This window comes from Oncorhynchus kisutch, linkage group LG17 (genome assembly GCF_002021735.2).
Source record: "Oncorhynchus kisutch isolate 150728-3 linkage group LG17, Okis_V2, whole genome shotgun sequence".
NCBI lineage: Eukaryota > Metazoa > Chordata > Actinopteri > Salmoniformes > Salmonidae > Oncorhynchus > Oncorhynchus kisutch.
In genome coordinates this window covers 39,858,637-39,871,980 of record NC_034190.2, presented here as the reverse complement: position 1 = coordinate 39,871,980, position 13,344 = coordinate 39,858,637, and the positions used below count along the sequence as shown (strand labels likewise).

The 13,344-nt window shown below is 42.1% G+C and overlaps 1 long non-coding RNA gene across 1 annotated transcript; it reads left to right on the top strand.

Annotated features, from left to right (window-relative positions):
• Nucleotides 1-4,796: 4,796 nt before the first annotated feature.
• Nucleotides 4,797-12,155, top strand: LOC109908403 (uncharacterized). The gene is made up of 4 exons (XR_002257664.2): nucleotides 4,797-7,233; nucleotides 9,671-9,775; nucleotides 11,805-11,936; nucleotides 12,030-12,155. It is a non-coding gene; the product is annotated as an uncharacterized LOC109908403 (long non-coding RNA).
• The last annotated feature ends 1,189 nt before the right edge of the window (nucleotides 12,156-13,344 follow it).

The following is a 13,344-nucleotide window of genomic DNA, read 5'->3' as shown; positions in this document are numbered from 1 at the left end:
TTGTTGAGAGATCTCTCCACTTAAAAAGGAATTAGATTCACTGTTTCTATGGAAGACATTCCAAAGGGTAGGTTTAACAGAGCAAATTAAATGTGACCATACTTTATCAATGATGCTATTTAGGCCTACATATCATTTGCTATTGTTTCAATTCAACCCATAATTTAACTAAAAATAGACAATAAATAGGCCTAGGATTTCAAGCTCTGGTTGATTTAAAATGTAATGATATTTAGTGATATTCAATTGTGTTTGGTCAATGCAACCAAATATCAACCAAATATCAACATTTGAAGTAGTTGTATCTTCTGCTTGGATAGACCATCATTGTTCATAGACCATCATTGAAAATAAGAATTTGTTCTTAACTGACTTGCCTAATTAAATAAAGGTAAAATAAATAAAAAATTATGTCTCCAACTCATCCAAAAAGTACAAAAATGGGATGAAAGTGGCTCAGATAGAACTTTCCAAGCAGTAGGTAGATCTCCTTTAAATGTTGACATTTGGTTGCGTTGTCAACCAAACACAATTCAATATTACTTTTGTAATACAGTAAATAGCCTGAAGTTATCTCACTAACGAATGTCACATTCAATCTTAAAATGAGTAACACATCCATGGCCACATGTTGAGGTTACTGTAGCTATACATTTAGTATTATGTACTCAAAATAGCATTCATAGGTCATCGCAGGTCTGTGGAGATCTTCACAAATGCTGTTGCCTAATAATCTGCGCAGAATCTGGAACAGCATTGATCATTTGCACCTTGTACTTTTAATGTAATTTCAACTGCAATCCAGGTCATTTGTTTTGCTATTAGATGAAGCACAGTGATATCACATTAACAAAACATGAACAACATCACATTAAGAAAATATCTGACATTGTATTCCCATTTTACTATGGGCATTTGTGTGGTAGGTGACTTTGAGCAGGAATGACTGTGTGGCTTTAAGGGGCGTTTCTGTGTCTCCTCTTCAGAGGCAAAACAGTTATGAAATGCCTTCCTCAAAGTCATTACTTCAAATCCTAAAATAAGGAGTTTGTTTTAGCCCGGGAGAATGTAGTCTTTGTTTTACTCACAGATCCCAGAGTCTCCGACATGTTTCTCAACTGTTGTCATTGATGCAAAGGGCGTTTGGGATTAATAAACAGCAATGCTAATCTCTAATCAGTCACTGCAGCAGGAGAAAACCCAAGAGTTATAAAAAACAAGAGAGAAAGAGAAATAGGAGTATGTTAAATATTGGAGAGTTAGAGCTATTGATTGTAATGTAATTGTGGACATGATTTTCCAGAAACTGCAGCTGGCTGAAAATGTAAAAATGAACAATTGTAAGAAAAAGCATACTGTATATGTTAGGACTAGATATATATTTTAAATAAATAGAGGATGAAAGGGTGCGGTGAAGCCAGCAGGCGTGGTTGACGGAACATTTCACATATCTCTGTGAGAAACAGGCATACTGTAGTGGAGATGTTGCAATCACAGTCTGCCGTGCTGTTACACTAATCTTTTCTATGATCAATGTTCCAACATCAGACTATACACGCATTTCCATACAACACAACATATGCAAGCACACATACAAACACACATAGACTAAACAATCTTTTGAGGATCATTTTGGCACCATTCATACAAATGGAATCACTGTTATATTTTGTAAGTTACCGTATGTTGCCCAATGCAATCTCTTGAGTGCACTGCCCAGAAAGCATACACTTAACAACAAAATGACAATAGAAAAATAATGGTAATATCAGTAGGAAAGCCCCAGTGTGCCCAAGGTGTGTGAGGAGAGACCAAAGGAGGGACAGGTCCTTACTTCTGATGCTGTGGTCAAAACTCCTGAACCATGTGGTGACCTCTCACACTCTCCTCTCCCTTGGAAAATGTGAGTCAGGGCAGTCACATGGTTGGTACGGCTCATTTTACTAAAGAGGAGCAGCACTGTCTTAGGTAAAAGTAGAATAATATATACTTTCAGAAAGTATTCACACCCTTTGACTTTTGTTGCGTTACAGCCTGAGTTAAAAATGTATACAAATTGTGATTTTTTAAATTTTATTACAACACACAATACCCCATAATTCCAAAGTGGAATTATGTTTTTAGAAATGTTTAATGAATTAAAAATAAAAAGGTCACATAATAAGTTGCATGGACTAATAGTGAAATAACAGTGTTTAACATGATGTTTTAATGACTACATTATCTCTTTACCCCACACATACAATTATCTGTTAGGTCCCTCGGTCAAGCAGTGCATTTCAAACATTGATTCAAGACCAGGGAGGTTTTCTAATTCCTCGCAAAGAAGGGCACCTATTGGTAGATTGGTACATTAAAAAAAAGCATACATTGAATATTCCTTTGAGCATGGTGAAGTTATTATTTACACTTTGGATGTATCAATACAACCAGTCACTACAAAGATACAGGCATCGTTCCTAACTCAGTTGCGGGAGAGGAAGGAAATGACTCAGGGATTTCACCATGAGGGAAGGGCGCTACCTAGTCAGATACACAACTGAATGCATTCAACCGAAATGTGTCTTCCGCATTTAACCCAACTCCTCAATCCGAGAGGTTCGGTGGCTGCCTTAATCGACATCCCATCATCGGTGCCCGGGGAGCACTTGTTGTGGGTGTTATCTGCCTTGCTAAAGAGCAGAACAGCAGATTTTCGCATCTTGGGGATTCAAACAAACAACCTTTCGGTTACTGTCTCAACACTCTAACCACTAGGCTACCTGCTGCTTAGGTCAATGGTGACTTTAAAATCATTACAAAGTTTGATGGCTGTGATAGGAGAAAACTGAGGGTAGATCAACAACATTGTAGTTACTCCACAATACTAACCTAATTGACAGACTGAAAATAAGGACGCTTGTACAGAATAAAAATATTCCAAAACATGTATCCTGTTTGTAACGAGGCACTAAAGTAATACTGCAAAACATGTGGCAAAGCAATTAACTTTTTGTCCTGAATATAAAGTGTTATGTTTGGGGCAAATCCAATACAACACATCACTGAGTACCACTCTAAATATTTTCAAGCAGAGTGGTGGCTGCATCATGTTATTGGTATGCTTGTAATCGTTAAGGATTGGTTGAGTTTTTCAGGATAAAAAATTATGGAGCTAAGAACAGGCAAAATCCTAGAGGAAAATCTGGTTCAGTCTTTCCACCAGACTCTGGGAGATTAACTCATATTTCAGCATGACAATAACCGAAAAACACAAGGCTACACTGGAGTTGCTTACCAAGAAAGACAGTGAATATTCCTGAGTGGCCGAGTTACAGTTTTGACTTAAATCTGCTTGAAAATCTATGACAAAACCTGAAAATGGTTGTCTAGCAATGATCAACAACCAATTTGACAGATCTTGAAGAATTTTGAAAATAATAAATGGCAAATGTCACAGTATGTGAAATGTCTCTGAAGCCACACCCTGAAACTCTCCCGAGTACTGGAGTTGCAGCGATGAGACAAGACTTTAACTACTACCAATTGGGGAGAAAAAAGGGGTAAATATATATATATATATATATATATATATATATTGTGAAATAAATTACTTGTACTAAGCCTTTTTTTCTGTTAAAATAAGCTAAATATTTGCCAATGACATTTAGATCATTTAGCTTGGTACAAAAAACTAAAACACTAATATAAGACATTTAGTCTTGCTTAGATTTCACTTTTTGCAATGTATCCCTTGTTATATTATGGTTATATGGTTATGGTTATACTCTGTTTTAGGAACATCTACCCAAAATATTTCACATTTTTTATTACTTTACCAAACATATCATGGCATTAGTGAAAGTCAAAATCTGTACAATTTGTGAACGTCTAAATCAATATTCGGGCCATTTAAACAGGGTGCGTCCTTCCTATAGACCAGGGGAGAAGGGCTCGATTTTGTCGTTCTGAGCATTTGCAATGCGTCTGCCTCCGACGTATAACAAATGTTTTACTTCCACACAAATGTACTTATTTACTTATTTTAGGTTTCATGAAGTGTGTAGGTTGCATTCTTAATCGTACAGCTATGAAAGTTATGTATTTAAACCTGCCTGCTCGAGACACATTCAGCGATTACTTTGCGTTGTCTGTGCAGTGAAGCAGTCGAGCTGGAAAAACGTTTTTCTAAGGGCCGCCCCTTAAATGGATGTAATGATGCAGCCGACCACCACAGGAAGGCAAATATACGTTTATTCGACAGAGGATGTGTACATGGTTGTAGGAAGGTCTGGATGGCTGTCTTCTGATTTATAAAACTGTGGGAAATCAATAAAATAAGTTATGCAAACGTACATATTTTTAAAAAGTAATTCTAGTGCCCGATTTTGGGGACTGTCAGCTTAATAAATAACCTATCATGCTTCAGTTCACAGCTGTTCAGAGTATTGCGGAGTTGAGCAGAGTCAGGAGAGGGGCGTTCCCAATTTGACTGGAGCGCTGAGCGAGATTCCCAAAGGCTGGAGCATCGGCCTTTTAATCTCCTCCAATTTCGCTCCAGTAGTGCTCATTTAATTAGCCCAGGGCATGCCCGGTCCAGCATGCATTTGTAGTCTATTTGTAGCTACCCACTAGTGATGGGTCGTTCGCGAACGAGTCGGCTCTAAGACCCGGATCTTGTAGGTGAACGTTGGGAGCCAGCTCGCATATTAGAAGAGCCAAATCTATTTATATATCTTTTTTAAAATTAACGAATGAATAATCAAAATATTTAAATGAATAGAACGAAAAAATACATCAAATAATATAGGCCTAAATGCTCAAGCACACATTCGTTCTGACTGTCTGATCAGACTAACAGCCTCACCTGTCATTCCTGTCAATCAGACACGCAGTGTCAACCACTGAACTAAAGATGCGTGAGGGAGGGCTGGGCCAACTCACTCACAGTCACACACTTAGCAGCCGAGGAGAGAGAGGAAGGACAGCTGTGACAGCTTTGAAGACAACAGCTGGAAAATGAGTAGGAAGCACAGTAGCATTTGGATGCATTTTAATAATGTTGACAGTGTTAGAGCATAGTGTAGAATTTGCCAAAACAAAATCTCATATAAAGCCGGCTCTACGCACAACCTACACCGGCATATGCGAACTGTGCACCCAACTGTGAAGCTAGCTGTAGCGGAGTTTCGAGAAACTAGCGGGCCTGCTAGTGGTGGAGCCAGCACCTTCACACGTGGAGATGTATCCACCCAGTCAAGTAGGCCTACTCTGCGTCCAACAGCAGCGCAGTCTTCTATGGACCAGTTTATGCCAAAGTCTATGTCTGTAGCAACACAAGGCCAAATTGATATTGCATTGGCTAAAATGATTGCCACCGATTTCCAGCCATTTTTGATCATGGAGGACAGAGGTTTTAGAAATTATAGCAATAGTCTAAATCCAATGTACACAATTCCAAGCAGGAAACCCCTTTCAAAATCACTTATTCTACAACTGTATGAGAGCACACAGGCTTCAGTACGGGAAAGAGTCCAAAAAGCTACTGCAGTTTGCCTTACCACTCACTGCTGGACATCAAGGGTAACCACTTCTTACATGTCAGTTACATGTCACTTTATTGAAGATTTTTTGATGTCTAGCGGTCTTCTGGACTGCTTTGAGTTCAGCGACAGACACACCTCACAGAACTTGGCAGAGGAACTGTTGAGAGTGGCCAGAGAATGGTAAGTAGATGGAAAAGTGGTCTGTTGTGTTAGCGACAATGCATCTAACATAACCAAAGCCATGAACATTTTTAAATGGACCCATCATCCATGTCTTGCCCACACAATCAACCTGATTGTAAGAGATGCTCTGAAGCTGATGAAGCCCACTGTGGACAAAGTGAAAGCAGCTGTGGAATACTTCCACAGGAGCACATTAGGTGCTGAAAACTAAAGTCTACACAACGCCAGATGGGGATGCCTGATGCCATCATCTCTAGCCTGGTCATTGTCAATGCACCTGTTGATGCTCTGACCCAAGAGGAATGGGAGGTGGTGGAGGAGGTGTGCAGAGTCCTGGAACCCTTTGAGCAGGTCACTGTGGAGATCAGTGGAGAGAGGTACAGTAAGCAGCTATTACTACATCATTATATATGTATATGAGCAGTAGATGAGAATGTAGTATCAGTAGACAAAACATGAACCTGAACTAATAAGTTACTGTTCTCTCCTTTCAGCTATGTGACAGCCTCAGAAATTATGTTCCTGTGTAAGGGTCTGCAGCGAATCACAGCCAGCCGCCAGAGAGAAGAAAATGTAACCACAGGACATGTGACAGACTTGATGGACACCCTGTGTTCATCAATGGACAGAATGGAATATAATCACGTGCTATCAGAAACCGCTGCACTTCACCACAGGTTTAAGAAGTTAGCCTTCAGTGATGCCAGAGTGAGTGATGAGGCTCTTCAAAGAATAACCTCAGCAGCAGGGAGGGACAGCCCCAGCAGTCAGCTGGCTCAGGCACCAGGGCAACAGTAAGAAGAGGGAGCAGATTGAGCAGAAGCACGAGCAGTAGTGCCACAAACGTCTGACGAGAGAGCAACTGGGGATGCAGCACGAAGGAATTCCTCAGCAGATGCCATAATGGAGGTCCGATCCTATTTGGAGGAGCCCCTCCTCTGAGCTGGTGGGAGAACAAGGCCTCTGTCTACCCACAGCTTACTAAAGTCATGACAGGGAGACTCTGCATAGTGGCCACATCCGTTCCCTCTGAAAGGGTCTTCTCAAAAATGGGAAAAATAATTACTGAGAGAAGGAACCGCATCAGCCCCTCGAAAGTGAGGCAGCTTGCATTTCTGAATGCAAATCTCTCATAAAAGCAAAATATGGTCAGCATTGCTGTGTGCTGCTGGTTATAACATGGCAATAAAGAAGAGAGAGAGAAAAGAGGGACCAGTTTAATGTTTTAAGTGGGATGCTGCAGTTTTGCACATTGTTATTTATTTTTCTTTGATATGGTGCAATATTCTATTATTATGTTATTCAGATTGTATTCGTTTGGAATTGTTACATTTATATGCATTTTGTTAATATACATTAAAAAGTTATACTTTAAATGTTTAATAGCATTCTTTTTTTAAACAAATCAAATCAAGCTAACCCAAATTGAATTTAATTAATGTCTTAATTCTTCTCTAGGCACTCCCTTCCCAAACCTGAAGCCCCGTCCCCAGCGGAAAAGACCAGGAAGAAGATTTGGCTTAAGGTACAACTTCCTATTGAGGAAATGTGAATAGAAGCATATACAAGCAATCTATCAAATGTATTTTATAAAGCCCCTTTAACATCAGCAGTTGTCAGAAAGTGATTATACAGATACCCAGCCTAAAACCCCAAAGAGCGAGCAATGCAGACGTAGAAGCACAGTGGCTCGGAAAAACTACCTATAGAGATGCAGGAACCTAGGAAGAAACCTAGAGAGGAACCAGGCTCTAAAGGGTGGCCAGTCCTCTTCTGGCTGTGCTGGTGGAGATTATAAAGGAGTGCAGCCATCTAGGCCAGATCGTTCTTCAAGACATTTAAACGTTCATAGATGACCAGCAGGTTCAAATAATAATCACAGTGGTTATACAGGGTGAAATAGTTCAGCACCTCAGGAGTAAATTCCAGTAGGCTCTTCATAGCTGAGTAATTAGAGGTTGAGACAGCAGGTCCGGTAGAGAGAGACAGGATCAAACAGCAAGTCTGGGACCAAATCAAATCAATCATCAAATTTTATTTGTCACATACACTTGGTTAGCAGATGTTAATGCGAGTGTAGCAAAATGCTTGTGCTTCTAGTTCCCTACAATGCAGTAATAACCAACAAGTAATCTAACTAACAATTCCAAACTACTGTCTTATACACAGTGTAAGGGGATAAAGAATATGTACATAAGGATATATGAATGAGTGATGGTACAGAGCAGCATAGGCAAGATACAGTAGATGGTATCGAGTACAGTATATACATATGAGATGAGTATGTAAACAAAGTGGCATAGTTAAAGTGGCTAGTGATACATGTATTACATAAGGATGCAGTCGATGATATAGAGTACAGTATATACGTATGCATATGAGATGAATAATGTAGGGTAAGTAACATTATATAAGGTAGCATTGTTTAAAGTGGCTAGTGATATATTTACATCATTTCCCATCAATTCCCATTATTAAAGTGGCTGGAGTTGAGTCAGTGTCAGTGTGTTGGCAGCAGCCACTCAATGTTAGTGGTGGCTGTTTTAACAGTCTGATGGCCTTGAGATAGAAGCTGTTTTTCAGTCTCTCGGTCCCAGCTTTGATGCACCTGTACTGACCTCGCCTTCTGGATGATAGCGAGGTGAACAGGCAGTGGCTCGGGTGGTTGATGTCCTTGATGATCTTTATGGCCTTCCTGTAACATCGGGGGGTGTAGGTGTCCTGGAGGGCAGGTAGTTATCCCCCGGTGATGCGTTGTGCAGACCTCACTACCCTCTGGAGAGCCTTACGGTTGAGGGCGGAGCAGTTGCCGTACCAGGCGGTGATACAGCCCGCCAGGATGCTCTCGATTGTGCATCTGTAGAAGTTTGTGAGTGCTTTTGGTGACAAGCCGAATTTCTTCAGCCTCCTGAGGTTGAAGAGGCGCTGCTGCGCCTTCTTCACGATGCTGTCTGTGTGAGTGGACCAATTCAGTTTGTCTGTGATGTGTATGCCGAGGAACTTAAAACTTGCTACCCTCTCCACTACTGTTCCATCGATATGGATAGGGGGGTGTTCCCTCTGCTGTTTCCTGAAGTCCACAATCATCTCCTTAGTTTTGTTGACGTTGAGTGTGAGGTTATTTTCCTGACACCACACTCCGAGGGCCCTCACCTCCTCCTTGTAGGCCGTCTCGTCGTTGTTGGTAATCAAGCCTACCACTGTTGTGTCGTCCGCAAACTTGATGATTGAGTTGGAGGTGTGCATGGCCATGCAGTCGTGGGTGAACAGGGAGTACAGGAGAGGGCTCAGAACGCACCCTTGTGGGGCCCCAGTGTTGAGGATCAGCGGGGAGGAGATGTTGTTGCCTACCCTCACCACCTGGGGGCGGCCCGTCAGGAAGTCCAGTACCCAGTTGCACAGGGCGGGGTCGAGACCCAGGGTCTCGAGCTTGATGACGAGCTTGGAGGGCACTATGGTGTTGAATGCCGAGCTGTAGTCAATGAACAGCATTCTCACATAGGTATTCCTCTTGTCCAGATGGGTTAGGGCAGTGTGCAGTGTGGTTGAGATTGCATCGTCTGTGGACCTATTTGGGCGGTAAGCAAATTGGAGTGGGTCTAGGGTGTCAGGTAGGGTGGAGGTGATATGGTCCTTGACTAGTCTCTCAAAGCACTTCATGATGACGGAAGTAGCATGTAGCACTTTTGGTGAGTCCTGAGCAGGTCGAGGTTTCCATAGCCGCAGACAGAAACAGCAGAGACTGGATCAGCAGTACGACCAGATGGACTGGAGACAGGGCTAGCCTGGTGTCACAAGGCCAGGTAGTCCTGTGGCATCGTCCTAGGGCTCAGTTCCTGCATCCTTTATTTAATTTGTGTTTTAATTTGTGTCGACTAAAGCCCAGAAACACACACTTCATTTAGGTTAGTGTAGTCAAGGTTTTGTCACTGAAATAATATTGTGCTTATCTGTCCACCAAGCTCGCTGGGTGACAGGTGAGTCTTTCCATCAAGCTGTTCCAGTCCTGGAGTGGCACGCTGGAACTTCCAGAGGCTTGTAGACCTGAACAGTGTAATGTGGTCCAGGTAATTATCACACATATCTGTTTTGTTGTATAATTATTTCCACTTAAGAAACACAGCTGCAGTCGTCTGCTCCTGCACCTGCTATACTGGTGTCGTGTCTTTGGCTATGCCGGATTAAGTGATATGACATGCTATTCTACAAAATATTACCTGATTGAGCTAATCATGTAAATGTAATTAACTAGAGAGTCGGGCACCACAAAATAATATTTATAGAGCTGTTATCTTCCGAATAAACTCTTAAAGACCTAGTAATGTTTTACATCAATAGCAGTCAATATTAATCGTCATCTTAATTCAGTCTCATCTGAAAGTTGTAAATTCTTGGTTATCTGCACGAACCCTGGCTGACAAGTTGAACCAGCAATACAAAATAGGGTTTAATTATTTATTTACTACCTAACAAATCACACAGAATTACACATACACATAATTAAATCATAACTTGATTACAAATTACGTCATAAAGGAATACGTCCCTAGCGGGCGGAACAGATATGACAGCTTGTTACACAAAAGAAAAGGGGCTGGGTTTGAGTGAAAGAGCGGGAAGACTGAGGAACAAAGGGTGAAGCTGTGCTATTGTAAATACAGTATCTTATGCATTCTAAATTACCGCCCATTTGGAAAAGGAAAATGCAGTAAATATTTACTCTGAGCTGCGATAGGTTGGTGGTAGATGGAAGGCCGTGTTGCCCAACCGAGTGCTTCGTCCTTTGAAGACTGTCTCTGCTGGTAAATTGAATACGTTGTAGAAACGTTGTTGTGTGGTAGATGGGATACTCTGTCTGTTCCTTCCTAACCCTCGTTTGCAGCGGCTGTTGCTAACTCAACGACTAGGAGGTATCACTTCTGTAGTGAATAAGAGTTCAAAGTTCATACCATTCGCAACCAAAGCTCACGCTGATGTTGGCTTCGTTCTGTAGTTATTATCTGAACCATTCTGACATAGGACCGTCGTCCTCACAACAGGAGGTTATATTGTCGTCAAGGGCTTATATAGGAAGGGAGAGGAGGGCGTGTTTGAAAAGTTTTATAGCCCATGTCCCGTCACAGGGGCAGGCCACTGATTGAGCAGAGCCCTATCTTATGAAAACCCAAATCTCACATTTTAGAAGCTAAAATCACATTTCATCCCATCACGAATAATTTCATATTCAAACATTTAAATTGAACAACAATTCCATGTGAATCCGATAACTCTGGTGTATAGACTTTCCACTGTAGAGTTTATGTCATCTTATCATTGACGAGAATGTCTCAGATGACAACCGAACTGACATCATATTCATTAAGTACCACCGTGTATGTTCAATTGGTCGCATTACCAGAATATAGTTCATTTCCCCCCACCTTCTGATGTTCCCAGAATCTCTATGTTAACCAAGGGTTTTGCAAATGTAACATCAATAGGGTAGAGAGAGGAAAAAGGGGGGAAGAGGTATTTATGACTGTCATAAACATACCCCCAGGCCAACGTCATGATACTGGTCACGACAGGTGATACAGGTAATTATCACATACATATGCATACTCGCCCTCACTTGGTGCTCTATTCAATCACATCCGCTTTAGCCGACATCTGCATAGCGGTTGTTTTGGCGGTGTGAGATGTGTAACTGTGTTAGAGCTGTCAAATCCACAAGCGGCTCTTGGCGTTACACCTAAAGCAGACTTTGCCATTGGCTCCTCGGAGTTGCATTAACAGAAATCTCATGCAGTCCTGTTTAGAAGTTTGAACACTGGAATGTGAGACGTAATCTACACCTCGATTAGGCTGATAGAAATCCTCATTATTTAGTTTCATGATTTTGAATTTGACCATCATTATTTCTATATAGCCTACACTTTCTCGAACATGTAACTCAAGTAAGACGGTTGTAGTTTCGTGACAATGATCAAGAGCAGCTGCTTACCGATTTGACAGGTCGCCGGATAATGCTTGATCTGATGGAATCTAGGCCTTACACTCATTCAGTCTGTTTAGTTGTATGATTATTGTCAGTTAAGAAAATTGTCTCTCTTTTAGATCTGCCACCCCGAGCAGTTCAGCTGCAGTCACAGTAGTCCTCTGCTGTGGTATTTAATTTACCGGCTGCACCAGATCCTACTACACTGGCCGTGAAGGGAGAAACTTTTGAGGATTCCCAGATGGATACAGGTCATTCAGAATTATATTACATATCCTCACTCACACCAACAAACATGTTGTTGAACTGTATCCTTACTGTCACTTTGTGCATCTCTCTTTCAGATCTGCCATGCACTCCACCACTCCCCGACAGCCTCACCCAGAAGTGCATACACTGGGCCTATCAAGACTGACAAAGCAGAGATGGGTGGCTGACAAGGAAAAATAAACGCAACATACACACACACACTCTCTCTCTCTGTCAAACACACTCACACACATTATCCCCAATGTATATGCAATGTATGTACTGACTCGGTGAGCGAGGTTATTAGCAGTGCATCAGTGATATTGTACCCACTGTGACTATCAAAACCTAATCACGGCAAGGCGATTGGAAACATGACCAAATACAAACAGTGTAGCTATTCCCTCCGCAAGGCAATAAAACAAGTAAAGAGTCAGTATAGAGACAAAGTGGAGTCGCAATTCAACGGCTCAAACACGAGACGTATGTGGCAGGGTCTACAGACAATCATGGATTATAAAAAGAAAACCAGCCATGTCACGGACACCGACGTCTTGCTCCCAGACAAACTAAACACCTTCTTTGCCCGCTTTGAGGACAATACAGTGCCACTGACATGGCCCACAACCAAAGCCTGTGGGCTCTCCTTCACCGTGGCTGACTTGAGTAAAACATTTAAACGTGTTAACACTCGCAAGGCTGCCAGCCAGGATGGCATCCCTAGCCGCATCCTCAGAGCATGCGCAGACCAGCTGGCTGGTGTGTTTACGGACATATTCAATCAATCCCTATCCCAGTCTGCTGTGCCCACATGTTTCAAGATGGCCACCATTGTTCCTGTTCCAAAGAAGGCTAAGGTATCTGACGGGCCGCCCCAGGTGGTGAGGGTAGGAAACATCTCCACCCTGCTGATCCTCAGCACTGGGGCCCCACAAGGGTGTGTTCTCAGCCCCCTCCTGTACTCCCTGTTCACCCATGACTGCGTGGCCATGCACGCCTCTAACTCAATCATCAAGTTTGCAGACGACACTACAGTGGTAGGCTTGATTACCAACAACGACAAGATGGCCTACAGGGAGGAGGTGATGGCATTCGGAGTGTGGTGTCAGGAAAATAACCTCTCACTCAACGTCAATAAAACAAAGGAGATGATCGTGGACTTCAGGAAACAGATGAGGAAGCATCCCCCCCATCCACATCGACGGGAGAGTAGTGCAGAAGGTGGAAAGATTTAAGTTCCTCTGCGTTCACATTACGAACAAACTGAAATGGCCCACACACACAGATCCACACAGACATTTATTAAATGTATTAAAGTGGCAAGAGATTTGAGTCTGTATGTTGGCAGCAGCCACTATGTTAGTGAGGGCTGTTTAACAGTCTGATGTCTCCCGGTCCCAGCTTTGATGC